The 26,534-nt window shown below is 43.7% G+C and overlaps 1 long non-coding RNA gene and 1 pseudogene across 2 annotated transcripts; both read right to left on the reverse strand.

The window, feature by feature from the left end:
• Positions 1-3,735: 3,735 nt before the first annotated feature.
• Positions 3,736-4,240, reverse strand: LOC118239292 (annotated as a pseudogene).
• Positions 4,241-5,898: 1,658 nt separating this feature from the next.
• On the reverse strand, positions 5,899-25,437 carry LOC107978725. Of its 2 annotated transcripts, none has more exons than XR_003487585.2 (3): positions 25,214-25,437; positions 24,880-24,977; positions 5,899-6,319 (listed from the first exon to the last, which is right to left on the reverse strand). It is a non-coding gene; the product is annotated as an uncharacterized LOC107978725 (long non-coding RNA). The 2 variants fall into 2 exon arrangements; XR_003487586.2 differs by lacking the exon at positions 5,899-6,319 and adding an exon at positions 20,420-20,535.
• Between the last annotated feature and the right edge of the window lie 1,097 nt (positions 25,438-26,534).

Consider the following 26,534-nt stretch of genomic DNA (forward strand, 5'->3'; position numbering starts at 1 on the left):
GAAGATGCTTTTGAGTAAGTAGTAGGAATTGAACTAGGAGTCCTCTAAGAAAGCAGCTCGTGTTTTGGACCATTGGGCAATTTCTCTAGCCTCCACCTTGTGTTTTACAACAGAGTCTCTCACTGGTCTGAAGTTCACCGTGTACACTACAATGGCTGGCCATCCAGCCCTAAGAATCCCCGTGTCTCCACCTCCCTAGAATTGGGATCTGAAGATGTGTCCTCCCCCAAACTGAGTTTTGTGCCCGAAGACTTGATTCTGATTTCTTCCATTAACCTCACTGCTCAGTTCAAGTCACTAGCACCTCTACCCTCTCCCTCCCTATCCATATCTGCTCATAGGCCACACGAGCCTGTTAGGAGCAGACAACCAACTGCACCTGCCTGCCTGCTGCTACCTGAGGTCTGGACCGAGCCGCTCTCTGGGTGGTCTGTAGCAATATGGTAATACTGTCCCACCATGGTCAAGTCTGAACCCTTCTTCAGCTCTTTCCATTTCCCTCTGTGAAATGTGGCTGTCCTGGAAAACAGAGCCACAGATCCCCAGCTTCCTGGAGCAGGGTTCTGCAATGTGTCACAGTGCTGGAGCCAAAGCCAGGCTGCCCAGTGAACATGGTTATGACTGAGGCAGGCTCCCTGCGGGGGCTCACAGCACTCCAAAGTGGCCTTGCCCATCTTTTATTAGGACTGCCCTCAGACCTTCTCTCTGCTCACTGGTGATGAGCTTGTAATGAGGTCTGATGGCTCTCTAAACCTCTCCATTTCCCTCACAGCATTTCTCCTAATGAGCACTGGCTCATTTACTTCTATCTTGGCATTTGCTTCTCAAAGGACTCAAACAACACGGGGAACATGGGCCTTCAAGCTAAGTAAGGCAAGTTTCACAAAGGGAGGCCAAACTCATCAGGTCTTTTGGAACTGGAAGAAGCCACTGTCTAGTTATCTGACCCTCAGAGACTTCCTTGGAGAATTTTAATGTGCTGTCATCCCTTACCTTTGTGACCTTGATGGACATTATGAGTTGTAGGAAGCATGGCTGTGCTGAGTTAGCAGTATCTTCCACAGCACAGGCCATTAAGGGTGGAGTAGATGATTTGCCATCCATCTTCAAACCTGTCAGCAGGAACCAAGTGTAAAAGTGTTGTTAATGAAGCTGGTGATGCAGCTCCGTCCCTAGAATTCTTGCGCAGCACATACAAGGCCTTGTGTTCCATCCTCAACACTGCATGAACAAACAAGGAAACAAACAAACAAACAAAAAACACAAACGGCCATAGTGGAACATGCCTGTAATCCGAACACTTGGGAGATGAAAGCAAGAGGATTAGAAAATTCAAGATCTTCTACAGTCTCAAAGTGAGGATAACACCAGCCTGGGCTATATAAGACTCTTGTCTCAACAAAACAAAACAAATCTAAAGAGAAAGGATCATGAGGGTTTTAGGAAATCCACTCATTTCTGAGACGTCTTGGTCCTAAAGCAAGCTATGTGTTCTGTGGAGGAATGCTGCTTGCTCTCCTGACTTGTTAGCCAGCCCAGTGTCTTCTCTCATTCCACTTGCTGCCCTCACTACAAATTTACCTACCTCCTCTAAGCATCATATTTTACACAGATCGGTGATTTGTGGCTCATTTGTTTCGGAGATGTGCCCTGACTTCACAGCCCACCACATAAGGCTTCATCTCACCACTGTTCCCACCATTTTCCTTTTCCTCGGCATTCCAGCACAGACTTGGTTTCACTGAGTTAATGCTGACTTTCCTATGGGGATGAAAACATGGCTCTGCTCAATGGAATCATGCCACCATTTGTTTATAAATACATATCCATGCTGAAGTTAATAGATACTTTATGTATTACCATTACCTTGTAAATAATAATGATTTGCTTTGTTCCTGGAGCCCTCAATGTTTAGTCCATCCATCCTTCTGATGCTAACTATTCCCTTGCTGCTCTGCCAGTTTTTGAGATAATCCTCTGTCTTCCAACACCTCATGTCTCCTGCTTTCTTAGTCTTCTCTTTCACCTTGATTGCTCCTATTCAGGACACTCTTTGGCCACCACCATTCTTCCTTGCTTCACTTTCTTCCAGTTGCTTCTAAAGATAGACTAAAGGAGGCATGGACTCACTGAGCACTAGCCTATGAGAAAAATGCTTTTGGTCCATCTTTCCACTTATTGAAGTAGTGTGTCAGCTTCCTACCACTGTAATAAAAGCCTGAAATAATAAATTCATAAAGACAAAGGCTATATTTCAGCTCACTGCTTTGGAGAGTTTGGTCCATGACTACTTGGTCCCATTACTTCCGGGCCTGTGGCAAGGCAAACATTGCCTTAGGCAGCATGTGGTAGAGCAAAGCCACTCACTTTAGGACCAAGAAACAAGTGAAAAAGAGAAGAAAGGTTGGGGGGTTGTTATGTTTTTCATATATATGGTCCCAATGGTCTAAAACTGCCCCATTAGATGCTGTCCCCTAAAGATTCACATACATGGTCCCAATGGCCTAAAGATTCCTCAAGTACTACTTCTAAATCCTCTGCTGTGTCCCAGAAATAACAGGGCCTTAGGGACATTCCAGACTGAGATCACACACGGAAGCTGGATATTTCTATGGAGAACTCTATCATCTAGGATTAAATGTAAATCTAAGAAGGAAATACTTTCTCCTCATTATTTTTTAAGATTTTATTTATTATGTATACAATGTTCTGCCTGCATGTATTCCTGCAGGCTGGAAGAGGGCACCAGATCTTATTATAGATGGTTGTGAGCCACCATGTGGTTGCTGGGAATTGAACTCAGGACCTCTGGAAGAGCAGTCAGTGCTCTTAATCTCTGAGCCATCTCTCCAGCCCCCCTCCTCATTGTTTATAATTTATTTTTCTAGATTCTAAAGTTGGTGTTGAGAAATCTAGTGTTATTTTCTTTCCTGTTCTTTGATTTTTTTCTTTATTAAAGCTTTTAGGACCCTTTTCTTGTTGCTTGATACTTGGAGCTTCCCACACTGCACCTTCCCACACTGCACACTGCAGTAAGGTCTTAACCTGGATTCTGAGGCAGACATAGACAACTGTATAACACTACAAGAAGTTTATTGGACACAGCTCTTTCTTGTTCACTCACCCCTTGGTAATTTCATCCTTGGGCACAATATATTTAGATAGAATCAAACCCCTTCCCCATTTCTCCAACTTCTCCTCATTTCCAAACTTCATGTTCTCCTCCTAGTTCTGTCCCCACCTTCTCTTCTTTTCCTCTCTTCCTGCGTTTCCTTTCAAGGAGGGAATTTTTTATTTTAATTTTGTAAAAAAAAATGTTTCATTAATTCTATTTCTGTATAAAACAGAAGGAAGAAACCTGGCCAATCAACACATGCCTGTCATCACAGGGAAAGGGACTTATGTAAAAACGTCATGACTCTAAAAACATACATATGTTTCTTGTATCTTGTCTACAGAAATTGTGTTTTTCCATTGAACTGTTCTTTAAAATCCCACACATCACCAGGTGGTGGCAGTGCACACCTTTAATTCCAGCAATTGGGAGGCAGAGGCAGGCAGAGCTCTGTGAGTTCAAGGCCAGCCTGGTCTCCAGAGCTAGTTCCAGGACAGCCAGGGCTACACAGAGAAACCCTGTACCCACACACCCCACCCCCCAAAAAATCCACACATCTCACTGGTGTCCTTTGTCCCAGTTACAGACAGTGAGGGAGAGCAGGTTGGTTGAATCACTTCCTAAACAGTTTTCCACCATCCCTTCTTTCCAATCAGAAATTTGTGGATGTACAGGATCACAGTGCCCAGGTCCTGGTAGCCTTGATAAGTTAACCAAACTTTTCATCACCTAAGATTTCAAGCTGCAAGTGATGTGGAGTGATGTGCTTTACTTTGAGATCCTTGGAAACATTACCTGCCAACTCTAGCACCTCAGCTGTGAGGTTCTCCAGATTTGTGGCATTGTACCCAACATCAGTGGCACCTACCTGTCCATGACTTTCAGTGTGAGTCTTCATGTGTCCATGGATGTCACCCACAGACAAATTGTAGACCAGCTTTCTGTGAGTGAGACATGACCACAGCTTTGGCTCTTTCCACTGTCTTTTCCACTTTGGCCTCCAGCCATAGTCTTAGCCACGCAACACCCACTCAAGAGTGCACCTCCTAACATAAACACTTGTAACAGTTTTTTTAAAGGTGTGAGGGGGGAATCAGGACAAAGTTGAATTATGGATACAACAGAAACATTAGCCCACTGCATGGTAACTCTCAGAAGGGAAAGGCATTCATGGGATATAGGCAGGACCTTCATGCCCTGGTTCCATATTGGACAGCATTTGATTCTTGATCTCTACAAAAGAGTAGAGTGTAACATACAAAGGTGTAGTGTCACCTTTGGGTCATCAGCTATCAATCTGACTCTGTTAAAAATGAAATTAAGTATCTTAGTCCTAGGAGAAATCAATGTGGCACCCAGCTACATTAACTCTGATGTGGGTCTTATTTTAGCCTCTGGACACAATGCTTCCTTCATTCTGAGTAGTTTCGCTCTTTAATTTGGAGATTTTTTTTGGTGTGTTTGCTATTTGTTTTCTCTCCTTTTCTTCGTTTTGCACAAATTAGGTTTTGATTCCCCTCATTTTCTTGTATGCCTGCTATGGTTATTCAGTGGCACAGTAAATCCTAAAGATACTAGTGGGGTGCCAACCACATCTGCTTTTCTGATTAATCACATACTTACTCACCCTGTGTTGTTGTTTTGTGAGATCTTGGAGGAAGAATATGTAATAAAAAATATGTGGTCTATCTGACATGTGACCCAGGAACCATTAGGGACAGATGTCAGTTCACTACTGCTTCTCTTCAAATCACTCACTTTAAGTATAGTCAGACGACCCAGTTAACTCAAAATGAAAGCAGGCAAGGCCATAATGTTTAACAAGACTCTCAAGACCTCAGGCTAATGGAATGCATTATAAGCAGAGAAATCAAGAAATAGATGATAAAGTTGATGCTCTCAGAGGCCGTAGATCTGGCTCATTGCAGGATGCATCAGTTGATATTTAATCGATCCTGACTTAGTAGTGTGTTTCAGGGAACTGCTAACTCCCCCACTTTAGGACCCCTGGAGTACATCTTCTCTGCTTGTGCCTACTGAAACAAGGGACCAACAGAAGCAGATGTCTCTCTTCTTCTCCAATGTTTTGCCTTCCCCCCTCTTTCCTTCTTCCTCTCTTTCTCGAGGATCACACAATGTAGCCTCGGCTGGCCTTGTACTTGCTATGTAGTCTAGTGTTGGGATTACAGGTGTACCACACCATCCTAAGCCAAGACCTTATTCATTAACCCAGTACTAGGCTCTTTTCCAGATGAATGGAGGTGGGAATTTCTATTCTCTCCATAGCTCCAAGTCCTTTCAATACATTCATGTATTTCCTAAGGTTGATCTCAGGGGCCCTCACTCTGACTGACAAGTCAATCTATCCTGTTCCTAAGGCATTCCTTTACCTGTATTGGAACTTACTTCTTCAGGATCCCAACACAGACCGACAATCAGCAACTCTCCAGTAGTCCTCCAGGACTCCAGCCTCAGGTTAGAACTGCAGAAACATCCTTTCTCCTGGACTGGAGAATTGTTGAATTCTTGGTCTTTCCATCATGAGATGCTCACTACTGGCCAAGCCACAGCCAGTAAGCCAGGCTCATCAATCTCTTTTCTCCTCTTCCTCTTTATCTCCTTTCTCCTCCCCCCTCTCTTTTCCTCTCTCTCCAATCATTTAGAGACCCTTGACTAATTCACTCACACACAGTGCACCCACATTCATCCAAATATACATATATTATCCATGCATTCACACCACACACACATGTGAAAGACAGAACAAAAAGAACAGAGTTGCCTTTGCTGCTTCAGTTATAGCATGTTGAGTGATTTATGTATTAAACAGACATGAATAATGTAACTTGGAAATTTAGGCTCTTCTATGGAGACTGGTGACTAAAAACTCTCAGAGCTCAGACTTCGAAGCAGAACTTCGGCTCCAGATCTTAAGATGGCTTGTTTATTTGGCTTGAGCCCCCAGGTTCAGTGTATTCAAGAGAGGGACCCTCACAACTCTGCAGCTTTGTTCTCTTCTCTTCCTGATCCAAAGGACAGGCTTCAGGAATGCTGGGACAATTGGCAGCTTGACCAATTTGCAACTGGCAATTGCTTCTCAGTCTGTACTGTTCAAAAGATGAGTGATAATGAGGAACCTCCTAATTACCAGGGCTTCTGTCTTGTCATGTTATGACTCTTTCCACGAGACGTAGCTAATTGCTTCTATCAAGGAGAGAGAGTTAGAAAGACTCAGAAAAGAAGAAGAGACTGAATTCAGTTAAGAGTATTTCTTAAATTATTTCTGTTCGTGGCAATCCTACTCTTAAACCCTCCACTTCTCTGTTCATGTGTTGCGAGGGGAGGGTCTTTGTCCTTTCTCTTCTTGACCACTAAGCCATCTCTCTTCAGCCTCAACATTCACCCATTAATCAAAGGGGAGCCCCATGACATAATTTACCCTCCTGTAGGCCCTACTGCTTAAGGTGTCCACCATGCACCATGGCAACACCAAGCTTCCAAGACATAAACCTTTGGGGAACACACTCAAGTCATATCAACCCATGGCATATGCTGCTGTTGCAGTTAAATTTAAAGCTCAGATCGCTGAACTTGAGGTGTCTGTCACTGAGGACCACTGTGGATTTTGTTTCTATTACCTGTCACCGCCAGCAAAATGTCCAAAGCATATTAGCTTAAAGCAAAGATGAGTCCTTACTCATTATCAATTCTTGAATTGACCAAGCTTAGCAGATAACATATAAGGCACCCCACTCACTCTGCCTCTTTTACCCATGTTCAACAACAATCAGTCTAGCTGAGCTTCCTCCCAGCACACTGCCTGACTCCTAGAGGTCAAGCCTCGTTATCAAGCCTCTACCTGCATAGTATTAATGTCTCATTGGCTAAGCAAATCACATGATTAAGCATACTAAATGTGTGTGTGGAGAACCATGTAACAGAATGTGTGCCAGAGCCATGGATTGATGAAACAGGTCACCTATTAGCACTTAATTCCAAGTCATTATGTCACCTCATAACCACTTCGTGTTGCTATTTTTTAATAATTTGTTTATTTTTATTTTCTGTGTGTTGGTGTTTTGCCTGCATGTATGTCTGTGTGGGCATGCCAGATTCCCCTGGAACTGGTGTTACAGACAGTTTGAGCTACCACGTGGGTACTGGGAATTGAACCCGGGTGCTCTAGAAGAGAAGCCAGTACTCTTAAACTGCTGAACCATCTCTCCAGCCCCTAAGGTTACTATTTGTATTTCTGGCATCACTATTCTCAAAATTTGAAATAACATTTTATCTCAGCTGTCTCTAATTGATTTCTAATTTCTTACCTAAGATATTTCACCCCGGGCCCTCCCTTTTTCACATACATTCCTATGTAGTTCATGCAAGGCTGGCTGCTAACTTAGGAGATCTGGGCTGTGAGCTAGTGCTTAGGACTGAGGGTTTGACAGGCTGGAGACCTCCATTTGGGGATTTCGGAAACACCCGGGGCATCAGAAGTCTCTGGGCCACGCCTACTGACCAGGAATCTTGTTCCTCTGCCTAGGAGCCACGTGCTTCTTTGTTTCATGAGTGCCACAGCATGAACAATCCTATCAAAGCCAAGGTTCTGGCCTTCTCCCTACCTTATCCTCCATTATGGATTAATCCCTTTTCTGGTGAGTATGCTTTCATAGTTTACTCCCTTTTCAACTCTTCAAGTTGCCAGTTGTCTAAGCTGACCTTAGAAAATTCCTGCTTCCTGACTTGTACCTACTTTTCAGCTTTTTCTCATTCTTCCACAAAAACCCTACTACTGCAAGCCTGAGTTAACTAGCTCCCCTTAAATAAGATTGCCTACTTTTCCCCCTTTGATTTTCTTTTCTTTCCTGTCTTTAAATTTTATTTTAAGTTGATGTTTCAGATGAAGTCTCTCTTGCTATGCAGTGCATGCTGGTTTTGAAGTTATGATCTGCTTGCCTCAACATTCCAAGTGATGGGATTAAGCACTGTGACACTATCATTGGCTTCTGGTTCCCTGTGTTAGGGCTAGCCCAATCTCCTTTGGATCCATTTCAAGTTCCTAGTTCCTATGAAGTCTGTGCACTCATAGGCTCCAGTTCTCTGTTCTATCTCTGATCTCCAGGTAGACATTGCCAAGAAGATAGTACATAGCTTTACACTGCCCAATGGTGGTCAAATTCTCATATATGCCTATTTGTATTTAAATTAGTTAAATTTAAATACAAATGTGAAATTCAGTTTCTCAGTCCTATGGACACAACTGGCCAGAGGCCATGCAATGTGACATAGTGAAGATAAAAAGCATTTCCTCCTTACAGAAAATCTTACTGGCATCTATGTGGCTATTCTTTGGTATCTAATCATTGCTTCGGATATTTGACTGACTCTTCAATCACCAATTCTCAGCCCCCTATTTCTTAAGCCTGATCCTAAGCCACATACCTCCTCTTCCAGAATCCTTTGAAGCTGGTCTTATCCTACAACCTAGAGTTGATCAAAGTAATCCCAGGGTAGGTTTATTGGGAGGGCTTCTGGACAAAAGAACTCTTGTACATGATGCATCCAAGGAATAATCAAGACCTGCTCTTGCACCATAGAGTTCTTTGCCCATGCTAAAAGAAATGTGAGGAAGTCTTGTCTAACTCAACAGCAACTATCTTGTTTAAATCTATAGCAGCCATCTCATACCATGAAGAAAGTACAATGATTGTATTACAAGGCTACTCAGAATACTTAAATGTCTGAATGAACCTGCCTACTCCTAAGAATCTCGCTATGTGGTTAATGGCATTGTTTTATTATTTGACAGTCTACTGCCTAACTTTATTATATAGCCCTTAAACATTACTAATAATAAAATCATATTGCTACTGTGGAGAGGACAAACTGACTTCTGAACCCTCCTTTCTGGACACATCTGACTTTGCCTGGCATGCATGGTCACAGAGAATGTTCCCCTAGTGGTGATCTTGGCTCGTACAGTATTATCTTGGCATGTCAGCTCAGGGCTGGATGTGTAAATCAACCTGAATAATAAGCCCTAAGGTTGGAATTCAGACTCAGAAATGGCAGCACATGCTCATCTTGGCTTCTGAGCAGAAGATAGTCGCTTCATAGTTCTAGGTGGCAAGCCCAGGGCACGTGACCTGGGAATTGGAGAAAGCTAAAGTTTAAGAAGAGATTAGAATGCAGAAGAAATGTGAGTTGTGCCAGAGTTGGACCCCTGCTCCCAGATAAAGCTTTGCAGTGTTGGGTTTGATTGCTCTGAGTCTAATCCTACAGTTCTAGTAAATTCGTCAGCTGCCCCCCCCCCCCCAAGTGGAGTTATAACTCTCCCAGTCCAGGTTCTGGGGCACTAGCTGCCTGGTTGGTAAAATTCCCTCTATAGATGTCATCCTTCTTCAAAATGTTGAAAATGCATTAAGCAGGGATGTCTCCATGATACCCTCCTGACTCATCTGTAGCACATAGTAGGTGATGAGCAAACTTAGGTGTCTTAGTGGATTTGTCTTAGTCGATTTTATTTTAGTGTATGGAAAAGCAGAGCGGGGCCTCCCGGGTTGGACCACAGCCTTTCGAGTTCCTCTCCTGAAACAGTCTAATCTTAGCCTCTGTGAAAGTGTGTCATGTTAGCAACAGCAGCACTTCCATCTATATTTGTACTTGAAAGTTACACTAGAAAGGTGAGAAGGGAAGAGATACTGTTCTCCGTTTTTTAGCTCCAAGATACACCCGAAAACCGATCAATTCAAAAATTAGTCTGCTAGTGTGATGTCAGTGACAATTCAAAAGGAAGTCTTGAGTCTCATTGAAAGCCCCACCCAGTACCCTACTCACGCTTAGATCTGAGAATCATTCATCGTGCCTGGTGTGTGTGATGTGATGAGTCTATATGTATGTGAAATGTGTATTTCCCTAAATGGATTATTATCCAAGATGTTAAAACTAAAGTAAGAGCATATTGAGCTCATTTGATTTGTTTCCATTTGCTTTGTTTTACAGTGTCTGCTAATGTTCCCAATCTTGACCAATATGAATTCCTATTATATTCATTTATTGAATTTTTATAGTTGAACAACCAGTAGATGGCAAAGGTCCAAAATAATGATGGGTCTGTTATGTATATAGATAATATAGACATTAACATTTTGTAGTGTATTATTCAGATAATTATTTCCTTCAACTAGCCCCCTGATCCTGGGAGATAAGACCTGCTTGTGCCCTGTTATTTGGGGTTCTTGGGTTAGATCTAAGAGCAACTAGCCTATAAATGCACAGTGAAGACCAGTAGAGCATGTCCCAGAGCCAAGAGCTTGCTTTTTCTAAACCCCAGCCATACCACTTTGCTGTGCTTGGAGACAGAACCAGGTTCGGCTTTGGAACAACAGCATCAGAGGTAGGTTCCCTAGCCACCTGTGTACAGATGCATGGCAGGGTTAAAATTCACAGCTACTTTGAGACTCCACAGCCTTCTTCATACATTGGAACAGTGATATGCCTATCCTACAATGTCAAGTCAAAAGTCCTTGGGATGAGCCTATCATATATGCTCATAGGCCATAAAGTAGACTCTTTCATAACTCTAGTTAAAACAAATTCAGGTGTGTATGGTATAATAGGCAAAAACATAGAGGTGACCCTCTGCCTTTACTCCAGACAGATTGGTCATAGGCTAGCAGTGATCAAGCCAGACTGGCACTTTCACCAGCAAGAAACGTTCCACAGGGATCTTACAAGAAAGGTGGCAATAGCACACAAATCCCAAGCTTCTAGACATTAGGCATCTGGGGATATCGGAAAACTGCTTAAGAGCTCACCTCCAAGTCCAGGCTGCTCTGTATGAGGAAGCATGGAAGACCAGTGGAACAGTGAGAGGGTGGGTCATGTCTACTGTGGCTGATCTTGTAAACATTTACTGTCTCCAGCAAAGGGATGTTTTCTAAACCACAGAGTTTAGGCAAACATTCAGTTGCATGACACATGGAGCTTCTGAATTCACCCACTTTGTCTAACAAGTAGAGAGAGCACAGATGCTAACTGATCAGAGTATATACCTGAGTCACGGAGCCCTGTATTTCTACAGGGGAAGAACCAAGCAAACACTGAGAGAAGAGACATTCAGAGGGTCCCAAGATGCCCCAGAGACAGCCACTGGATTTGAACACTTGACCCTTTCTCATGCTATGAATATACTTACATCTTGCTGTTGTCATCATTTTTAGGAAATTCAACTCATATTACAAGAAGGTCTCAATCACTGAGATACCCTACCCAGTACTCATACTCAAAGTATATTTGTGACACTGAATTTCTTTCTTTTTTTCCTTTTTTTAAATTGATATTTATTTATTTATTTATTTATTTATTTATTTATTTATTTATTTATTTTGATTTTGAGACAGGTTTCTCTGTATTGTTTTGGAGGCAGTCCTGGAACTCGATCGGTAGACCAGCCTGGCCTTGAACTCACAGAGATCCAACTACATCTGCCTCCAGAGTGCTGGGATTAAAGGCATGAGCCACAAACACCTGGCCCTTTTTTTAAATTTAGAAACAATTACTTTACATATGAATCTCCCCATTCCCTCTCCCTCCCATCCTCCCATGCCCCCTACCAACCCCCCAAACCACCCCTACCCACTTCCCAAGGACAGTAAGGCCTTCCATGGGGGAATCATCAAAGTCTGTCACATCATTTGGGGAAGGGCCTAGGCCCTCCTCCAGATATCTGGGCTGAAATAGTATTCCCTCCATAGAGAATGGGCTTCCAAAGTCCATTTGTGCACTAGGGATAGATATTGGTCCCACTGTTAGAAGTCCCATAGCCGGCCCAGTCCTCCTAACTGGCACCCACAGTCAGAGGGTTTGGTTCAGTCCAAAGCTGGTTCCCCAGCTTTAGGACTGGGGGTCCATGTGCTCTCACTAGGTCAGGTCAGCTGGTTCTGTGGGTTTCTCCAGCACGGTCTTGACTGCTTTGCTCATCCCTCCTCCCTCTCTATGACTGGATTCCAGGAGTATGGCTCAGTGCTTAGCTGTGGGTGCCTGCTTCTGCTTCCATCAGCTACTGGATGAAGGCGGTTCAGGGGGCCTGGTTTGGTCCTATGTTGGTTCCCTAGCTGTCAGACTGGGGTTCATGAGTTCCCACTTTCTGAGGTCATCAATTTCTCCAGGTTTTCCTAGCGTGGTCTTGACCCCTTTGTTGGCCACTCCTCCCTCTCTGAAACTGGATTCCAGGAGTATGGCTCAGTGCTTAGCTGTGGGTGCCTGCTTCTGCTTCCATCAGCTACTGGATGAAGGCGGTTCAGGGGGCCTGGTTTGGTCCTATGTTGGTTCCCTAGCTGTCAGACTGGGGTTCATGAGTTCCCACTTTCTGAGGTCATCAATTTCTCCAGGTTTTCCTAGCGTGGTCTTGACCCCTTTGTTGGCCACTCCTCCCTCTCTGAAACTGGATTCCAGGAGTATGGCTCAGTGCTTAGCTGTGGGTGCCTGCTTCTGCTTCCATCAGCTACTGGATGAAGGCTCTAGGATGGCATTTAGGGTAGTCATCATTCTCATTATAGGGGAAGGTCATTTAAGGTAGCCTCTCCACTATTGCTTAGGTTCCTAGTTGGGGTCATCCATGTGGATCTCTGTACAATTCCCCAGTGCCAGATTTCTCTTTAAACCTACAGTAGCTCCCTCTATTGATTGGTCCCTTTTCTTGTTCTCCTCTATTCCTCTCCCCACTCAATCTTTCTTAAAAGGAGTCCTCCAGCTGGGTGGTGGTGGTGCATGCCTTTAATACCAGCACTTGGGAGGCAGAGGCAGTCAATTCTCTATGAGTTTCAGGATAGCAAGAGCTGTTACACAGAGAAACCCTGTCTCAAACAAAACAAAACAAAAAAGAGTCCTGCAACTTGTACACATTTCAGGACTCCTCAAACTTAAAGAGAGAGAGAGAGGAGAGAGAGCAAGAGCACTGTACCCAAAGAGTGCCTACTACAACCCAATTGATTTGTATGCCAAATAAACAAAGGGAGGTCTGTGGGGAGGGAACTCTCACTTGGTCTCACAAGTGGCAACAATGATGTGAATTTTAATGTTCAGCTCTCCTTTCCTCCCATCCTGGGATTTTCCTAAAGAAACTGGTCACATTCCCGAGTAGTTTAGTGATTGGTTAAGTGTGAGTCCTTAGAGGCAGGCTAGACTCTTGTCAGGTCATTACTCAACAGCAGGGTACTGTCCTTAGTCTTCTGAGCTGCAAGAGTGTGGTGTGATATGGACATTCATAAAAATATAAATAGTTTAAAAATAATAAAGTATTTAATGAGAGAATAAATAGTATTTTTAAAAAATTAAGCCATGTGAGGATGGGAAATACCATAACACAGTGCATGTGGATCAGATATAGTGCTTTTCTAACTTTAAATATTTTAAATGCTAATGAGAAAGGAAAGACAGCTTTAGCGAGACATTGGCTAGTAGAAAAAAAACTGCTGAATTAAATCAGCCTGTATACTTTAAGGATGTGTTGACCTCTGAATGATAATAAGGATATGTGTTACCTTGGGGAAGAGGTTTTGCTTTTGTTTCCACAAAAGTAGAAGAACTATTGATACATACCATCAAGATTGATAAATATTAGACCTGAACTAGATATTAGAAGAGGTGACAGTAGATCAAACAGTGTGGCCATTTAATCTAAACTAGCTTTCCCGGGGCTTTATCATTATCTCAATTTTCCCAGGGTCCCCCAAAGATGCGGTTACCCCAAGACAACAGGAAGTAATTTTAAGAACATGACACCCACATTCCCAAAAGGTGGGGTGGGTGGTTTGGGTTGTTTTGTGGATTATGGATGTTCATCATTGTTTAGTGGGATTAGTTACAAGTTGTTAATGGTCATGGTCAGGGAGGAAACTAATCAAAGGAGATTAGATCCTAAGATCTTGTTCTGAAAAAAAAAGGATGGGGGATACAGGAATAATAGGATAAAAGGGTAGATTACTGAATGTCCTTCTAAACTAAAAAAGCAACTGCTAGTCATTATATTATACATTTGTATGGATTTTTGTATATTAATACAAATTTAAGGTTATTTTGTTATACTGTATATATGTTCTTACTCTTGCTTAAGGTATTATATCTATGCAGCTCATTTAATAATATATGTAAATTTTTAGTCCTTGGAAGTTATTATTACAAACTATTTAGGAGTACAGGTTAGTAGTTAGTCATCTAACAATCAAATTTGTGGTCGTGTTAGCTATGTTTTCAAACACTTCAGAGATCTACACAATAAGGCATTTAAGAAGTTTTAATAACATAAGGCTGTTTATGACAGTGAGACATGTCTGCTCTTGGCAGCACCAATTAACTTCAAAAAAGGATGATGGGCATCAAAGAACCTCCATATGGAGTTTGCTTTCATTGTTGCAAAGTTAGCCACTGGGAAAGAAACTACCCCTGTCTTGACTGCTGACAGTATGTTGTCCAAATTGGACACAGAAGGAGACTGCTGAACTTTGCCAAAACAAGGTAGGCAGTCCTTTAAAATTCCTGCTTCACAGAAAAGTCTATCATATAAACTAAGCCTGTATGTCAAAGATGGATGCCCAACATTACAGAGGAATCTTAGGTGACTGTCCAGGCAGCCAGATGTCTCTGCCATTTCTGTAGTTTTGGAAGTTGTTTGCTCTGCACATCCTGTTTACTTAGGCAATATTATATCCATCTTAGATCTCTGATGGGGTTGTAAACTAGATAGTTATAATTACAGTTTTCCTTGTCACAAAACTCAGAAAAGAAATTCACAAAAGAGGTGTAAAGTGCATAAAGTTGAGAGTCATAAAAGCTTAAATTGTTTAGCTAAAAAATGTTTTGATATCTAAAAAGATAGTTCTGGGTTTGTAATATAAGTTAGGATAGAAAGTGAATTAGGTACAAAATTTGGTCTCATCAACATAGGATAGATAATGGAGTATTTTCTCTGAATCTGCCAATTCATAGACTGGACTTTGTGAATGTAATTCTTACCTGATAATTGTTCTTACTGTTTATAGTTGTACTGTGTTAGAGTTTTAAACCTTCCCTCTTTATTTAGACAAAAAGGGGGAAATGTTGTTTTTAAGTCAAGACTAGCAGTTCACCTTTCTTCCTATACCTTAGACAGTGAGGAAGGAAAGAATAGACTAGTATGAATTCTGGCTCAGGTGAGATATGCCAAGGTCTAGGCTTGGGTAAAGGCCATGCTAGACTCCAGAGACCCAGAAGTGGTACAAACATGTGTTTCTGTTCATTTGTACCAGCAGTGAGTCTGTAGTACAGGCTTCTGGCTCAGGTAAGCTTATTGTTTGCTTGAGTGTGGAAGATGGGGGACAAGAGGGAAGAAAGTAGTGCTTGCCACCAGCCCCTGTCAAACACCAGCAAAAGCCAGAGAGACTCTGCAGCTAGGACAAGATTGGATATGTCAGGATCACAAGCTCTCTGAAGTCACGGGACTCACCTCGAATCCTCCATAAAATCTTTCTGCCTTAGTTTCCTCAGCTGCAATAATCAAAGCAAGTTAAAGATAAAATATACACAACAAAGTATATTCTTTCTGAAAATATTGTAGATTTGTTTACAAAGGAGAAAACTGAGAAAGGAGATGGAGGCAGAGGAAGAAGAGGAGGAGGAAGGGTACAGGAGGAAGAGATGGGAGGAAGAAGAGGAGGAGGAAGGAAGAGGAAGAGAATGGTATTCTCTCTCCTGTCTACATAGCTCACCAATGACAAATCTATCCCTCTGCTTCAGTTGAAGCCAAGGAACAGCCTGCTTCAGTGAGGTTTGTGGAGCTAAGGGCCTCACAGAGGCCACATGCAGGGCTCCCACAACAGCGCAGAGCCTGGCCACCACGAGGGGGCTCAGAAAGTGAGTGTCTTCATCCTTCCATCAATAGGCTTAAGGTGTGGGCAGGAGGACCCACAGTATGCAACAACAAATCCAAGAGACTCAGGTAATGACAATGAGGCCAGTTATTTTCATTTCTGTGGAACTGGGAGCCAACCTAAACAAAATGGTGGGCGCACTGACTCAGAGAACAGAGAACAGTTTTCATAATGCCAATGACGGCCCCTTCTCCCTTTCCTCATTGGCTGGCTAAGACTTTACACAGCATCTGCCACTCACATTCATCTTTTTCTCAACAAAGACTGAGGTGGTGGGGCAGTTGACAGAAATGTTCATCTCTGTGTTTTATACACCATTTGTTTCAAAACTTATCAGGAACAGGAGTTTTATCAGTCTGTGTTTTACTAGGCAAACTTTGCTGTTAATAATGTCTACTTGAACCTCTTAGTTTGGGTGGTGATGGCTAGGCCAGCAGAGGCTAGCAGGGGCCCAATATTTTTTGTTCATCTGCCAGTAGGCCCCGAGGCACTTTTGTCTTGAAAATGGACATTTCTACTTTTTATCTTTACAATGGGCATTGTGATTCCACAGAAGAAGAAGAGGTAAGACATGAGGCACTGTTTTCAAAAGTTCACACAAAAAGGCTTCTTGCCCTGGGGAACACTAAGGGACTTCAATCTAGACACTAGATACAACTATAGTTGCTGAAGGAATTCAAAGTTTGGGAAAATTCCATCTTGCTCTGTCTTCATAGAAGGGTAGGGCGTGGCCTGGCATGGTGGTATAGCCAGGTTCTTAATCCCAGCACTCAGGAGGCAGTCAGGCAGATCTGTGAGCGTTTGGGGTCAGCCTGGTCTGCAGAGTGAGTTCCAGGATAGCCAGGGCTACACATAGAAACCCTGTCTCAAAAAACTTAAAAAAAAAATGTGTATGGGGGTTAAGGCAGCCCCTTTATGTGAACTTTACAATAGCTCCATGGGTAGAGCTGGCTGCTAGCCCTAGGTCAGCTTTTTTTTTTTTTTTTTTTTTTTTTTTTTTTGTCTTTAGAAGAAATGACAAACGTTTAGGAAAATGAACGAGAAGAAAGAGAGCTCGAGAGGTGTGTACCTTTCCATTTATGTATGTCCAACTATCTTAATTGCATTTCCTGAAAAACTGAGACCAGCCAATCAGTAGAATCTCAAAGGCTCATTAGAGCCCCAGTATATGCAAAGACTTCTGGGAAGGTCATTATGTGGCTTAGGTTTTAGAAACTCTCCTCCCAAATTCTGGGATTACACGCCTGCCACTTCACTCTTAGCTAGATGTGATTTTTGAAATGATTGTTGCTGTGTTTCACCCCTCACTTCAAGAGTGTGTGTGTGTGTGTGTGTGTGTGTGTGTGTGTGTGTGTGTGTGTGTGTGTCATACCTGTGAGATGCAGGCAATGGCCAAAGGAAGACACTGAATGCTCTTATCTGTCAATTGGCTTTATTGCCTTGAGACAGGGTCTCCCACTGAGCCAGAAGTTGAATACTTAATCTAGGCTGGCTGGCCAGGGGCTTCCAGGATCTACTCATCTCTCCCTTCCCAGTACTGGGCTCACAGGTATGAAGAGCCATACCTGGCTTTTTACATGTGTGCCAGGGATTAAAATCAGCTCTCTATGCTTACACGGACTCTTACCCTCTGAGCTATCTCCCTAACACCAGGTTTTAGAGACTCGATTCATGCCCCCCCCCCCCAGCCCATTTTTCCCTACAGGAGTTTGGAAAAAAGTCACCATCTCTTTGTTTTGATTATTTCTCATCTTGAGAAGCAGAAGTAATGCCATCTGCTTTAACGACGTCCTGGGTGAACTGTGAAAGGTAGGGTGAGGTATGTTCGAGCTCTACAAAGAGCTTATGTAAGTGTTAACTACGGAAGCCAGGGGAGGGAGAGCCATTCACTCCAGAGCAGGTTTTCTTTTCTGAGTGTCTGTGGGTATTTAATGAACATTGAGCCCCTCCTTTCAGAATCAAACACAAAAGATTCTCAGGCCAGATTGCTTTGCAACTTTTATGTCACAGTGTGTAGCCAGTTTTAGGAGTGCAAGAAATAACACATTCATCCCTGAAAACTTTTGCACGATGGACAGAAGCAAAAGCAGATGAAATAATAAATGACTCTCTTTATATTTCCCATCCTGCTTCAAAAAATGCCAACTCAGAGTCAATCACGTTTCATCGATACTCTCACCTGAAATGACTTGTTTTTAAAACAAATGTGTGTAGTGGCAGTGGAGGTTGCATGTGTGTGATAGGAGTGTGTGTGTGTGTGTGTGTGTGTGTGTGTGTGTGTGTGTGTGTGTGTGTGTGTGTGTGTCACTGCTTTTGTCTCCTGTGAGATGTTATGACACTATCTCTGCCATTTAGACCTCTTATTTCCTGGAGCAGGAAGCACACAGAGGCAGACAGGTGAAATCTCACACCCAGTGTGTATTTGCTGGGAAACCTGGGCGAAGTCTTCGTATCTCTGCGATTCAGTCTGGATCAGTTACTTTTCTCACCACTGTGACTAAATACTTAACGAGAAGCAACTTGAGGAAGGAAGAGTTTGTTTGGACTCACAGTGAAGAGTTTGTTTGGGATCACAGTTTGAAGGTAGAGTCCATCATGGTAGGGAGGTGACAGTGATGGTGGCAGTTAGTCCCATTCCATCTGGAGTCAGGAAGCTGAGGGAAAGATGAGCGCTGTCGCTCAGCTGGCTTCCTCTGGTTTTTGTTTGTTTGTTTTCCCAGTCTGCGGCCCCTTATCTACAGAATGGTGCAGAGCACATTTATGATGACTCTTCCTGCCTCAGTTAACCTATTCTAGAAACTTCTCCAAAGACTCACCTGTTTCTATGGTGATTCTAATCCCATAGAGTCAGCAATCAAGACTGAGCATCAAACAAACGAAAAGATGAAGCATCCTAGTCTCTCCATTTGTGGATTGCCTTAGGTGAGACCTAATAGAATTGTAGCAAAGAAAACAAGTTGAAACATATAAAGCACGTGGGACTTGGAGCTTGGCCAATGGCTGGTTATTGTTGGTCAACCTTCATGATTCCCAAGAGGTAAGCATTGTAGTGTTCATTTTATAGACTGCTGTAAGGATACACAGCCATCCTGGGAATGGAGTAGACACTGACTTCATTCATATTAGGGCATATTCCCTTCGGGGATTTTAAAAATGACTTAGGCAATATCCAGGTTTATTTATAAAGCCAGAACACATTATTCTCTGAGTATAATTAAGCACTTTTGAGAGCCCAAATAGGAAACAATTAGTCACTACTAAATGTAATCTTAATAATTCCAGATAATTAAAAAGGAACTTCCTGTGGCTCATCCTTGGGGAGAAACAGCTTTTTCATGCAGCCAGGGGATAATCTGAAAACTGCAGGTATACCATGGTACTCCAGGGGCTGACTGTTTGTTTGCATGCAGGATGGTATGGAGTGAGAGACAGAGGCCAGCCTTTGCTTTATTAATGTCTGCTCATTCATCTCAACACTTCCAACATCTCTATCCTGTTGAGAGGTCCCCACATCCCCAGGGACAGTTCATTCTTAAGACCCTATGATGTTTTCCCCTGAATCATGAAATTATCTCTTAAAGAAGCATCAACATTGGCATGCCACTTCCCATATCACCAAAGGCCCCCACAAGGAACATGGACATCTTTCTGGCATCTTGTATGTGTGGATTTAAAAATTATCCTCTTAAGTCGGAAGGTAGCAAAGATGTAGCATTAGGAACACGGCCACAAAAGATGTCTCCAAGAAAGGAGAAAAGCCCAGACTCTAGAAACTGAAACTCTTCATGTGATTCCCTGGTAGGGTTTTAGTTTGAATTGCCCCCAAGATTGTCCTTTGAGTGCTTGCTTCCCAGCCTGGGGGTACCATTTTGGGAGATGCTGGGATTTTGTAGGTAGAGCCTAAAACGGGCTGCTATAAGTTAGTATTTGAAGGGCACACCTGGCCCCCCACTTCCTGCCTTTTTCTCTACTTTCTGGTCAACTGTGATGTGAACAGCTGCCCTCACCGGCTGCTACCAATGCCACGAATGGAGCTGCCCCTCCATGCCCTATCACTGGGGACAGGCTGAAGCCAGCAGCCAAGAATATACTCTCCAAAGGGAAGCAGCATCTGTGAGGGTCACATCACAACAACACAGAGGTTACTAAGCCACTCCTTAACCAATCACTTTATGGTGGGACCATAGGCAAGGTACTTAGAGGCTTAGTGAGAACTTTAGGTGCCTACTGTTTGCTTTTTTCCCCTAAGGCTTTTTTTTTTTTTGGAAATTTTGTTTGTGTTTGTGTTGGACCGTGTGTGTCTGCAGGTGTGCATGTGTGTACATGCTGATGCCCTACATGCAAAGGGAGGCAAGAAGACAACTTTATTTAGTATTGTCCTTCAGGACCTATCCATCTTTTTATTTTTAAAATAAAAGGCAGAGTCTCTCACCGAGATGTGGGGTTCACTCATTGCATTAGGCTGACTGTCCAGTGGACTGCAAGGATGTACTGGTCTCCACCTTCCAGGGGCTGGAATTACAAGCATGTGCCATCATGCTTAGCCATGTTTCTTCTTTGTTTTTGAGATATTGTCTAGTCATGTCAGAAGCTATAACCATAAAGTCTTACCAACATTATCACCTAAACATGAGCTGAACAAAGGCAAAGCCACCAGACATGCCAAAGCAGTGTGTGTGTGTGTGTGTGGGGGGTGATAGAGCCCAAGAGGCCTCAACTCTAGCCTTTACACACAGATTCTAGGAACTGAACTCAGGTCCTTGTCCTTGCAAGGTATGCACTTTGCCGACTCAGTTATCTCCGCAGTCCTTTAATTCTATCTTCAAGTGAAATGTCCAGGTTCATCTGCAGACCAGTAGCAAATTCAATCAATCATTCATGAAGTCAATCAATCAATCAATCAATCAATCAGCATTTCCCTCTTAGGCTGAGTTAGGTGTTCTCATCTGAGACTAGGCTACTATGTAGCTGGGATACACAGGCTTCTACAGATATCCTCTGCTCTGGCTAGTACCCATGCTCATTCAATGTTGAATTATAAATATTTTAGCAACATCCAATCCTCCTCTCACCCTGATCCCACTGAAGGGGGTGAGCATGTCTGTGAACTCCAGGATCAGAAACCTGAGTGTGAATGCTGACTGTGTGTTCTTAGGCAAGTCACTAAAACTCTACTACCATAACTTCCTAATTTATAGGGGTTGGAGAGATGGCTCAGTGATCAAGAATACTTGCTATTCTTTCAGAAGTTCTGTTCAATTCCCAGTACCCCCATGGTGGCTCACAATTACCTATAATTATAGTGCCATGGGATCTGATTCCCTTTCCTCACGTACATACAGAAAAAAAATTCTTGTACATAAAATATATGAACACATCTAAAAAAGAATGTAAGGGGGGCAGGAGAGATGGCTCAGAGGTTAAGAGCACTGGCTGCTTTTCCAGAGGTCCTGAGTTCAATTCCCAGCAACCACATGGTGGCTCACAGCCATCTGTAATGAGATCTGGTGCCCTCTTCTGGCCTGCAAGCATACGTGCAGACAGAAGACTGTATAAACAATAAATCTATAGGAGAGGAGGGGAGGTGAGGGGAGGGGAGAGGAGGGGAGAGAAGAGAAGAGAAGAGAAGAGAAGAGAAGAGAAGAGAAGAGAAGAGAAGAGAAGAGAAGAGAAATTTTTAGGCTGGCAGAAGGTCCTATCATGTGAATGGATTAATGTTGGTCTTGGAGTAGGGTGTAAAGTGAGGCCACCCAGCATGCAGCCCTGTTTGCATACAACTAGGTTATCTTTCCACGTCTTTGTTGTGTTTGTTGTCTTTGCCAGAACTCTGATGCCATGATTTGACATGGAAGAGGGACTTCTGTCCTGTTTGCTTCACTGTGCACAGTTTATAAATAAGTTGTTAATCATGGTTGTTAATCTCCATGGGGTTTAGATTTACCTAGGGGACACTCTTCTGGGAATGCATATGAGGATGTGTCCCTGAGGGCAAAAACCTCCTCTTAATGTGCATGCCTGATCCATAGGAAGGGCACCAGATGGAAGGAAAAGGGGGAAAGGAAAAAGCCAACTTGACAGCAGTAGCCATCTCTTGGCACTTCCTGATTTGTCAGCCACCTCATGTTCCACCATGAGTTCTCTCAACCACTAAGCAGGTTAATTCTTCCCCTATAAACTGCTTTCATCAGATATTTGGTCACGGTGCTGAGCAAAATAACCAGCATAGCAAAGACTACAGATTAAAACAAGAACATACACAATGCCTGCTTTCGCTGGGCGCACAACTCCCTTTGAGACAGTTCACACAGTGATTGGAGATTAAATGGCATGACATACTTAAAGTCTTAACACCGTGCCTGGTACTGCTTTTAAATACCAACTAATACTACCACCCTCTCGCTGCTGATCTTTCAAATTCGCATCTAAGCCATAAGCATGGATTTCACAAAACCAGTCTGGGAGGAACCTTTCCTTCCATCACCTCAGGGTCCAAAGACTTTGCCAAAGAAATTATGGCAAATCCAGGTTCCCGGGTCACATGGGACATGACTCTGAGCCATATTGTCCTTGGGTGAGAATCAATGACAGACAGGCCACCAGATGCTGCTCCGGGACTGCAGGGAGGTTAAATGCCATAAAACATTGGGTATGTGGTATACAGCTAGTCCCCGGTGTGGACACAGTGGCATCACTGTCTTGGCCACACAAAGCTGTGCCCTCAACATCCAGCTATACTTTGAGATGATAAATGAGAAGGGTCTGGATAGATGCTGGGGCCTGAGATCCCTTCTGCTGCCCCTAGAAACAAAAGTTAGCATTCTAAGCGCCTTAAAGTTGCAGTCACTATGAGGATATGCTGCCTCCCTGTGGAATTTCACCGATACAGTTCTGAGGCAGCCAAGTCTCCCAGTGCAGAATTTCAATGCCAAACCAGACTTGCTTGGGACATTTCCCCAAGCTTCCTAACTGTTTTGTCCACATATTATTAATATTCAAATCACATTGATTGCATCTCAGTGTTGCCCCACTTAATACAGCAAATCACAACACAATTACCCCACTCATGGTAATCTAGGTTTCCTTTTGCTCATTGAATTAATCGGTGATGTGTGATGTGTGTGAGAGAGCAGGGGTCGTGTTTGAAGACAAATAAGACGTAGAAGGAAGAATTAATCTTCTCTGATAGGGTTTAGAGACAACACTTGCTAACATCCTGTCATGTAACACTTCAGGGTCAGAATTAGTTTCAAATCCTCCTTTGCAACCAGTCATTCTTACTTCCTGGGTCTCAACATGCTCATCCCTTCAATAAAGATAATGTTTGGGGCTGGAGAGATGGCTCAGCCGCTAAAGGCAAGGCTCACAACCAGAAATATAAGATGATGTTTGGCCACTGAGAAGGTTGTATTATCCAGTCACTCTCATTAAAACAACAACAATGGCCCAGCTCAACCCACCTTCCTCTACTCTGTAGACCCCGGATGGAGAGGGGCTTTGCCTCTACTCAGGGTCCCTGATTTCTGTGATGTGTAACTTGTCTGTGCTCCCATATCCCCCTCTCTGCCTCCCACTGAAGGACGGGGGTCTACGGAAGACTTCAGTGCCCATCCCTAAGGAAGTTGCTAAAGACAGGAAAATGTGTGACTGGGCATATCGAATGCTGAGGAACGAAGAAGGGAATTGATTCTCTCTTAGTCACGGTACAAGCAAGTAAACCTGCCTAGACTTTACACTTTATTAGATGTCCCTAAGCGTGTATTTATCTTCATCTTATACTAACATTGCAGCCACCTCTTCATTTCTGCATGCTCAGTTAGAGCCTCTGCCTAAGAAGTATGACGCCAAGAACCTTCATCTTTTGGCACGACAAAGCTGGTACACCATCTAGGACATCCAGCTGCTTTTGGTGTTGTTTATTTTTGTGGTGTTGGGCCTTGAACACTTTGCATATGCTGAGTAAGCACTCTGTCGCAGAGTTTTTCAGATGGAGCCTCCCTCGGTATCCCAGGATGGACTAGAACTCAATAAGCAGACCAAATTGTCCTTGAAGTCATACCAATCCCCCTGCCTCAGCCTCCCAAATGCTGAGGTTATAGACATGTGCTATCACACAGCTTCCATCTCATCTCTGAGTTTAACCAAAAGTCTGGTGTCTGGATCCATATTCCCTTTGCTTTCTATATGAGGAAGGAGTAGGGGGGATATTTCTACTGATGCTGTTTACGATACTATACTTAGAAGATCTCCCACCCACTCCAAACCACCCCCACCCACCCTCTTTCTTCCATAGTAGACATGCTGTGGTAGCTTTCCCCTCTTTGCAGACTGTCTGGCAGACAGTCCATGCTGAGTAATGGCGGAAGCACTAACTACTTTTGTTGTCACGGTGACAGACACCTGATGGGAACAGTTTAAAAGAGGCAGCTCCCCGTTTGAGAGAGTATAGTGCATCATGAAAGGGAAGGTACGGCAGGAGGAGTGGCTGTGGCTGCAGGAGTGGGGGTGTGAGGTAGACTCTGCTTACCCACATCCCCCTGGACCTCACTTCCTCTAAAGGTTTCCGCAACCTCCGCAAATGGTATCACCACCTGGAGATCGCTAGTGTTCTAACACAGGAGCCCATGAAGGGCGTCTCACATTTTAACCATCCCAACACATGGATTTCCCCCAAGCGGGGCCTGAGGCAAGCACTTGGTGCAGGCTGAGAGGAGCATCTATGTTGACATTAGAGGCAAAAGACTGAATGTCAGTGTCAGTGGCTTCATACTGTTCCATTGAGGACTCTTACTGGTCCTTTAACTAGTTCTTTTCTGTTCTGGCAAAGGAGAAGGAGCGCCATCTACTGTTAGCACTTACCGCATGGCAGACAGTCCCTGAGACTTCCCAGTGATTCTCTGTCATCTCCGTTCACCATGGAGAGAGCTGCAATTTTCCTCCACTCGGGGACAGGAAAGCTACAACCAAAAGGATATGCACAAGGTCATTCAGCCACAGAGGGAAACAGCTGCATTTGAGATGCTGATGCAAGAGGGAAGGCGAGCTCAGTCACAAATGAGCAAAAAAGGGACCAAATTTCTTGCAGAATATTCCAACCCAGAGGATTCAGAGATCCCTCAAAAGGACTCCAGGGTTGTTGATGCACCCTGCAGATTCTGTCCTTCATCCCTCCCTCCCACTTTCCCTAACGAACCTATTCAGATCCCCTTCCATATATGCTATTTGCGCCAGCCGCAGCTGAGAAGCAGGTGGTATTTACTTGAAGCCCACACAGAACTGAGCCCAGGGAGGGTCCATTAAACAGACAGAATACAGTCTGGGAATCAGAGGGGCTGTGAGTCTGGAGTATGTGAGTTGGGGGCCGTGAGTCAAGGGGAGCTGTGAGTCAGGCGGGCTCTGAGTCAGGGGCTGTGAGTTAGGCTGTTGTGAGTCATGGGCTAGGAGTCAAGGGTACTGGGAATTAGAGAATACCTTTGCTAACCTTTAAGCAACTCCTCATTACTCTTGCTCAGTTCTGCACATACACACACACACACACACACACACACACACACACACACACACACACAGAGAGAGAGAGAGAGAGAGAGAGAGAGAGAGAGAGAGAGAGAGAGCTGTTTACCCATTCCAAAGGAGGGGGCCCTGCTCCAAGTGGTATTTGCCATTTGTTCCTCTGTCTGTGACTTGAGAAACCACAAGAAGCCTTCTGCTGGACCAGACCCTGAATCAGTAGATGACGATGTGTGTGTGTGTGTGTGTGTGTGTGTGTGTGTGTGTGTGTGTGTGTGTGTAAGAGAGAGAGAGAGAGAGAGAGAGAGAGAGAGAGAGAGAGAGAGAGAGAATGACCCTCACTTCATAAGAGTACTGGAGACTCAGCGTGCTGAAAGGGAAGTAGTTTATGACCTTGTAAACTCCGGTGTTGGCCCAGAGAAAGGGCAAAGGTGGCTGGTGCAGGGATTTGGCCCCAAACAGATTTTTCTTATATCCCAAACTGCTTTCTCTGTCCTGTTGTGTTCTCACTGGCTGAGCTCTTTGGAGATACGATCTCCCCAGTGTCTAGCACCGACTGGCCCTGAAGTCCCATCCCATTGGTTCAGGACACTCAGCCTCATCTACTGCATATCTTGGGACCTGCAGTTTCCTCCTTTTCTGACACATGGGCTCAGTCTTGTAGCCAACTGCCTTTACAACCCTGGGATGAACGGAGAGTGCCTACATAGCAGCTGCCACCTATGGAAGATAGGGCGCCAGTACCTCCTGCATCTTTGCAATTATTTGATGAGTTCTAAACGGTTAAAGCTAAAAATAAACCATAACTATTCATTTCTAACAGTTCTTGTGTGTATTCATGTATGCATTAGCACACACATATGTATGTGCACATGCCTAAGAAGGTCAGAGATCAACCTCGGGTGTTGTTCATCTTGTTTTTTGATACAGGGTCTCAGAGTTTTCTAGACTGTCTGGCCAGCAAGCCTCAGGGATCTGCTTGTCTCCCCCTCCCCAGTGCTGGG

This window comes from Cricetulus griseus, chromosome 8, assembly GCF_003668045.3.
Source record: "Cricetulus griseus strain 17A/GY chromosome 8, alternate assembly CriGri-PICRH-1.0, whole genome shotgun sequence".
In the NCBI taxonomy this organism is placed as follows: domain Eukaryota; kingdom Metazoa; phylum Chordata; class Mammalia; order Rodentia; family Cricetidae; genus Cricetulus; species Cricetulus griseus.